Raw genomic sequence first — 8,667 nt, 5'->3', positions numbered from 1 at the left:
ATCTGACCTCCTAGCCAGGAAGCCCCATGACTTTCTGATTGCTGCCTGTCACGCCAACAACACACCTGTGAAGGTTCTGCTCTGCATGGCCATCTGTCCACCAGGCCCCTCCTTCTAGGGACCCAGATGCTAGGACCACACAAATGCTGAAGGAGTGTCCACCTGACTAAGGTACAGACACCCCTGTATCCATATGCATGATTTCTACTGGGAATCAACAACATTTCTGGGGATTCTCTGGCCCTAAAGAACAGACCAACCTGATAGGAGCAATGCAATGATTCACAATTACCAGGGTCAATGCACATATACAAAGGCCCATAGCCCCAGATGCCCCACTCACAATTCACATAAGTGTCCCATACATACCCACCGATGCCCAAATATTCTTGCTTCATACATACATACATCCAAACATGCATATCAGTGGTACGCTGGCAAGTGATTGATAAAAAGCTCTCCGAGAAAGGCGGGAAAGACTTCACTTATGGTATCTACATGGTATAAATATTCCCAGCATGACCAATTTCAAGCTACCCACCTGACATCACTAAACACAGAGCTGGGAAGAGATATGCACCATTGACTCTCCCAAGATACTATGAACCAGTTCCAGCACATCCCATACCTTTTCCTGTGAATATGTGCACAGAATCCACTTACACCCCAAGTAGAACCCTCAACTCCCACCACAGATATATAACCAAAAAGATACCAGATATACATATGTGTTTGTACATATACATATATATATATATATATCCTGAACACACACGTGCATTTCTACCCTCACCCTGAATAAATACACAAACAGACCACCTCTTACTACCTAAATTTTTACAGATGAAACCTTACTCACCCTGAATATTCACATTCCACTCTTACAACTATATATACACACACAACATGGGCCTGAAAACAAACATGTGCAACCAATATGCCATCCAGATGTACACACTGAGTACCTAAACACACAGGCTCACCAAGTACACAACTGTCTCATGTGCAACCCCAAAAAAGACCCATATGCAATCCCACAGCCCTAAAATACATATACTCCAGGATTCCTGCACACACACATAACCTACACAGTCTACTTGTTTCCAAACACACAAACTAAACTCTCACATCTCGCAGAATACATACCCAAAAAGCCCCAGGATCTCAAAAACACACACAGACACAAATAACCTATACTTATCAAATACAGCTGACCCTTGAACAACTTGGGGGTTAGGGCGCCAACCCTCCATGCAGTGGCTCTGCATCCATGGATCCTGTAGTAGTCCTGTAGTATTTACCGAAAAAGAAATCCACTATAAGTGGACCCGTGTGGTTCAAACCCGTGTTGTTCAAGGGTCAACTGTACATATAAGTCCACCTCACTAATACTGAGAACACACATACAAGCAACACCACTAAATTCTTCAGGCATTACATTTTGAAATAGACACATAGAGGACTCTAATCCTCCTGATACACTCACAAATCACAAATACACACACCCACAAACTACTCATGAGTATACACCCCAAATGCTCAGACACACTCAAAACAGAAAAACACCGGCAACCTCTGCACTCTTACTAATATACATACACAATTCTCACACACCTATGGACACACACATGCAAATATTCCTAACCCCTGATCATATGGATCCCCTCCCAAACACTATACATTATGCTACCTCTTCAGAATACAAGCTCCCCACCACTACCCCAACATATAAACTGTATATGTGTGTGTGTATATATATATTTCTACCCTCACCCTGAATATATAGACAGACCACCTCTTACTCCTACCAAACACATGTATAAACACCCTAGCGTTCTCCAAAGAAATACACTTTGAATACTCCTAACAACTCCATACCTTATGATCAAACTTTGATAATGCATGCACCTGATGATGGACACGCACACGGCTTAGAATACACAAGTAAGATACATGGAAATATCTCCAGCAAACCATTTATGAAACAACTTCCATATATCAAATTATCCCTAGCTATCAGGAGCCAGCTCACACATATGCAAGTACTAACAAATACCCGTATCACATATTTCTAATACATATAAATGCAATTGTCCATCTTCCCTGTAGAAACATAGAACCCCCACCTCTCTATCAGATACACATATACTCACTTCCCAAAATACATAAGCCTAAGAGGCTCCTACTGAAAATTACAAATGCACAGCCTCAGCAAATATTCCTCCAAGTGGCCATGCCCCTTGAACACACACACAAACTCATTTAACACACAACTCTCCACAAGTCCCAAATAGAACCACAATTACCCAGTACACTACAAATAGGCAATAATGTCACCCTATACGCCCTTTGTTCCAAATACACACACAGTACCACACTACTGGCGTATACATAACCCCACATTCCCAACCTCTCACACAGAATTAACTCTGCCATCTTGCAGAATACAGGATCATACAAACACAACATACCTACACATTCAACATCCACCAGCCCCATAAAAGAGTCACAGACTTGCCCTCTACACATCCAAATATACATAGACAGCTCCTGAAAATGCACACCCACAAACACCCCATAACCATACAACATGCCCTGAATACACAAATGATCAGCCTACATTCCCCAAATATACAAAATAAACAGACTGGACACCCAAAGTAATATACACCATTACTTTTCCTGACATTGCCCTTATGCATATGCAGATAATCCTTCCAAATCCACCATGAGACACACACAAATCCCCAAATTCATGGGTGAAAAAAACACATGTAAACATATTCCCCAAACACCAAATTACAAACACCTAACCACCAACTCCTTGAGTATGCCTGCGTCACATCTCAACACCCTCCAAATACAACACTCACTCTTACACACTTTCACAAAAACACAGGCATGACCTCCCTTCAAACACAAATATCCACGGACAAAACCAACCCACATATTTGACTACATATCAGATTCCCACCAACCAATTAAATATGTACAGACCCCATCTATGCTTGCAAATCAATCATGATTTGACACCAGACTACAAATACATGTTTATTACCACATTCAGCAAAGTTGCTCGCATCACTGACAAAAGAATGCAGTTTGAACATAAGTGTTGACTGATGTTTTTATGATAAGAAGGAAGACACTAGTGAAACGATGAGTGTGTTCCTTCCATCTTCACTCATTTTCCAATCACCTGAGCTACACCTTCGGAACCAGATGAGGGTTTTCAACTCGCAAGAACTTCCCTCTAGCTTTTGTACTCTTCACAACGCGCAGACTAGAACGGCACCTGTTTAATAGCTCGCACACGCTATTTGCCCCCCACTGTAGGCCCCGCAATCACTGAACCCTTCATGCAGCCGGCTCCCCAGTGGTGTCAATAATCCTGGGGTAAACATCTCAAGGGAATCGAGCTCTATGGGGGCGTGAATCCACATTGTGGGGAGTCTCCTTACAGGGACAAGGGCACAAATAACCCACAGGGTGAACAACAGCGCAGAGCGGTGACACCTGAGGGGTGAAAAGTCCCCGTACCCCTTACCTCAGGATTCCTAGAATTGACTCTAGAGGCCGCCATGACACGCCCCTCCCCCGCCGGACAGCCATTGGGGCCCCACCCTCCGCGCTCGCGCATGCGCTCCTGTCTTCCGGAGCAAACTACCCCAACAGACGCCGGGAGCCATTGGAGGACGGCGGTCCGCTTGCCCGAGAGACCCGCCCCAGTGGGCGTGCGCAGGCATGCGCGGGCGTGCAGGCGCGGGGTGCGCGGGCCTCGGAGGTCTCTGCAGGAGAGGAGAGAAATGGAGGTTCGGGCACGCTGCGGAACTTCTCTGGCCACGCTCCTCGCCGGGAACCTTCGTGACGGTCTCTTCTTAAGACCAGCTCTTGTGAAATGTGCACTCGTGAGTTTTATATTGCACTCGTGAAACCCATGCACTTAGCTACAAAGAGTTCTGGAGAGCTCCGCTGTAAGCACAGTAGCCTCAAATTGGGGCAAGTACTTTCATGCCTTTTGGACTGCAGTTCCTTGGTTCTTGTTAATGCCTTTCAAAAAACAGTAGGTCCTTTTTCCTAGCACACCTGAAGTTTCCGTTAAAGAACAATGCTAGCAAAGAATTTCAGACCTGGGAAACACTCTTAAGATACTGTCTCCTGACTCGGTTCCTAGAGTTTTTCCAACGCATTTACTCTACTGCAATATTTTTTCTCAGTGTTCACAGGTGTTTCCTTTGTACGGTTTTGGTTTTTTTTTTTTTTTTTAATAATTTTGAGAAAGAGTTGACAATCTGGGCCAATTTCAACAGGTAGTATGGGAACAATTTGACTTTCCCTCCCTCCTTTTTTATAATATCTTGCAGAATTTCAGTTGACAATAAAAAAACAACAACAACAAAAATAGTAGCGGGATCAACTTACTGACCTGACTTTGTAATACTTCCCAAAGAAACTTCAATCATCAGATCCGCTTTCTGGTCAAATGCAAGATTAGAGCATTTCTCACTCAACAGGATGCCTCTGAAGACCCCTCACCTGTAACAGCACTAAGCGCCTCCAAGTGCAGACTTGAAAACTCCACAAGACACAAACATGGTATCTCTTCGTTTCTTTAATGTTTCGTGACTGAGTGGAAATGAACTGTCTTCTAAGTTTTGTGATGCATGTCCAGAGATGTTTTTTTGTCAGTAGTCAATGCCCGCCCCCAAATTCTGTGCAGGAATAGTCAGAGATCATGATCCAAAGGACTTTTAGATACTCCCTCCTGTGACTGGTCTTCCCAAATTAGATTTGGTCTAATTTGCTTATCTCTGTCTGTGGGGTGTAGGATTTTGAAGTATTACAAAAGTGATTGCAGAATTGGGACTGGCTAATTTTTGCACAGTGCAATTTTTGTATCAGTGGCCTTGAGAAGAGTCCTTCAAATACTGTATCAGAATTATGAGTGAGAATCTTGTAAATAATTGGTTGAATGACTGAACAAAGGGAGGAAGCAACAAGGAAGCCTGCCTTTCTCGAGTGCCTGGGTACAATATTTTGCCTCACCATTCCTCTAGTATGAAGTTATTGGTTGCAAATCATTTAAGTTTTCCTTCATTATAAAAGCTCCAGGGCTTCCCTGGTGGCGCAGTGGTTGAGAGTCCGCCTGCCGATGCAGGGGACACGGGTTCGTGCCCCGGTCTGGGAAGATCCCACATGCCGCGGAGCGGCTGGGCCCGTGAGCCATGGCCGCTGAGCCTGCGCGTCCGGAGCCTGTGCTCCGCAACAGGAGAGGCCACAACAGTGAGAGGCCCGCGTACCGCAAAAAAAAACCAAAACAAAAAACAAAAAACCTAGGTTGATGGATAAAGACGTGAAAGGAAAGGAAGGGGCTGTCATGGTCAACCTCGGTGCCGTGTATCAAAACAACAGTTTATAAACTGCCTAAAGAGGCACACGCCAATTGTGTTGCCACTGTGGGAGGTGGAAGGAACTTCCGGTTCTTGCCTACCTGCCAGATCCCTCGTGGAATGTCCCCCCGGCGCACGCCACCCCGACCCACGTGCCCTCTGCCCCTCCCCCACCGCAGAACGGTTCAGCCCGCATCTTCCTGTTTACTTTCAAACGTGTCCCTCGTTGACTTGGATCCCGAGCGTTTGCTGAAGCAGGTCGCTCTCTGGCTCCTGGTCTTGACTTTTCTCATTGAGGCTTCCAGGCAGCAGTAGTCCGTGCCCAAGCCTGCAGGATGGCTTCAATAGGAGGTAAGCCTATAGGCTGGGGGTGTGTTCTCAGAGACCCTGCCATCCTCACATCCTTCGGGTTCACACGTTACACTTAACTGTGGGCACATAGTTGGACTGAAGTAGAGGGAGAAGAGAGCACTGGACGCACAAAGGACATTTCACCTGGGGAGACTGGGGAGCCTGAAGAAACCTGAGACTGCCCTGGGGAGGAGGGGTCGTTGGAGGTGGATCAAGAGGAATTGCCCTGGCTATGGAGAAAGGATGGCAGCAGACAGTTTGATTCTTTCTAGAAGGGAGACAAGCCACTTTGAAACGTGTGTGTAAGGATGTGTGTGATGTCCTGGTGGTGACACAGGGAGGGTCATGAGGAAAGCCTAGAGCTGTATTGTGTTCCTGAGGCACCTGAAGCTTGCCTCACCATATCTTTCAAAGGGATTTAAACAGGAGCATACTGTATCTCAGGGGGCCGTGGGGAGAGATGGTCTTGGTGAGAAAACTATTCAATGGGGCTGTGTGTGGCCAGAGCTGCAGTGAAGTGTCCTCTCCGAGAGCTAGGCAGGGGGTTACTCTAACTGCCGCAGCCCACACCTGGTCCACTCCTCCCAGCCCAGAGCTCACTTCTCAGTTCAGGTAACTGTTGCCTTGGATTCAACAGGGGATGGGCAACCGTTACGTGTAACTTCAGGCAACAGAGGGCTCAGGTTCTGAGTTGCTCTGAATTGTTCTTCCTTTTGTGGAATGGCAGTACTTCAGACCTACTTCATCTTGTCCAGTATCTCATGGTGGACCCTCAGGCTGCCTTGAGAGGAAGAGTTTGTTCCTATTTCATGTCACTCCTTCATGGACAGGGAACAGATGTGGAGTGGGGTTGGTTCGGGTGGAATGTCTATGAAGGCTGCTTCCTCTTTTCAAGGGGGAAGGAGTGTAGCCCAGGATCAGGCAGATGATCTTCTGTGTTACTGTTAAACGTCCTATGACATCTGTTCTGGTTCGTTAGGTGCACCGTGGTGTGTACCTTGTTCTCCTGAACGGGGATGTGTTTCAGACAACTTGATCACCATGGCATCTGGCTTATGCCTGCATCTCAGATTGTCTCTCCGTTATTGGGAGCTGGAAGGGAAAGGACCACAGGCGGTCTGTACTCCCACGACCAATGTAACATGACAATTCCCTGGCCCTTGTTTAATCCTCTGCAGCCATCACTGGCTGTGAAATGACAGAATCTAAGGGACACGTGCCTACTTCTGAGACCACCCCAAGCCCCTAGGAACAGAACTCCTGACTGATGACAGTGACTCTGGGCACTGGGGAGGGGGTGGCAGGACCTGGCCCATGTTACGTATCTGCTGTGGGTTGTTCTGAGATGCAGGTGCTTTCTGGGCCAGTGTCATGGGTTTGTATCAGGATTCCATTAGAGATATTTTCCAGCATTTTGTTTTGTTTTGTGAGGCTAGGAAAGAAAGAGGGGGTTTATACTGAGCATCAGGAAAAGGAGGACTGAGGAGGAGGTGGGGCCCTAATATTTCACACAGTGCCTGTCCACAAAGGGCCTTTGGGGGCCTAGAACTTACCTTGCAGAAGGCCCCTACCTGCTAGTACGCCGGCCGAGGGGCATTTCTCACAGAGCGGATGTCCACACAGCTCCAGGTCTTGGGAGACAGCCTGTGAGGCTTAGGTGCCAGGGTGTGCCTTAGGGAGGCTCTCCAAGTGAGTTCTTGCTGAGGCAATTTCTTCTTGGCAGGCAGGGGTCAGGGAGCTTGGTGGATGGGCGTGGGGTCACCAGTGGAATAATTCTCAACTGGAGGTCAGGGCATGAAAATCACTTGAAGACATTTGCACGCTGCAGTTTCCCCTGTCCAAGTGTCTCTCATCTGTGATTTACACTCTGATGCCGCAGAAAGCCTCAGTCCCACTTGCCCATTCTCCTCCTCCATTCACTCCTTTCCTTTGCCTCAACAGCATCTGCAGTGCTGGGAACGGATGTCCCCATGAACCCCGGTGCCTCCTTGTCTACTTTCATGGCAGTGTCCTTTCCTCCACCCATTCCTGGCGCCCAGCACCGGCCCCCCTGGGAGCAGCACCTGCCACCTCTCATCGCCCCCGCATTCCCTCCTGGCAGCGGCCTGCTGCTGCCGGCTTTCCCCAGGATGCCTTTGGTGGCTAACGGTGGCTGTGGCCCCCGTGCCCCTGGGGCTTGCAACTTCACTGTCCGAGTCAGGTCACAAGGGAGGCCAGTGCAGGCCCCCCAGACTCCGACGTTTATCGTTCCTCAGGGCCCCCTCAACTGGAGCGCTCCAGGGGCCCTCAGCGGGAGTGCTGCATGTCCTGCACCCATATTCTTAGCCACCCCTGCGATGGAGACCATTGTGACTGCTCCAGCTGTTGGAGTTACTCAGGCTGGCAGGGGAGGCTGGACCCCAGGCTTTCCTCCTCAAGCTCCACCACCAGCTGCCCAGATGGCCCCTAACATTCGCCCGGTGAACTCTGGGCCATGGCCACACGGCACTTCCAGGGAGGGCAGCCTGGACACCAACCAGCCCTACGCCTCGCAGGAGGACTGCTCGAACCACCAGAGCGTGTACAGTAACTTCCGACGGTGGCAGCGCCTCAAGCCACTGGCCCGGAGACACCTTCCCCAGAGTCCTGATGCGGAAGCTCTTTCCTGCTTTCTCATGTGAGTGAACGCTCCGGGGGTCGTGAGCTTATCGGAGCTCTTAGATAAAGAGGAACTGGGGATGGACTCGCAGGTTAGGTTTCTAGGGATCCTGGAAGCAAGGTGTGAGGGCGATGTCCATGCCATGGGAAGGCACATTGTCGGCCATACGGGCGAGCCTGCCAGTCCCTGACATCATGACTGAAATGTGCCTTATCTCGACTGACCCCACCCCCCTGTGAGTCTAGCCAGCTTGTTCTTCCATGATTCTCAATGTCATATGGCCTGACG

This window comes from Mesoplodon densirostris, chromosome 2 (assembly GCF_025265405.1).
Source record: "Mesoplodon densirostris isolate mMesDen1 chromosome 2, mMesDen1 primary haplotype, whole genome shotgun sequence".
In the NCBI taxonomy this organism is placed as follows: Eukaryota; Metazoa; Chordata; class Mammalia; order Artiodactyla; family Ziphiidae; genus Mesoplodon; species Mesoplodon densirostris.
Note: the sequence above shows the minus strand (reverse complement) of the source record.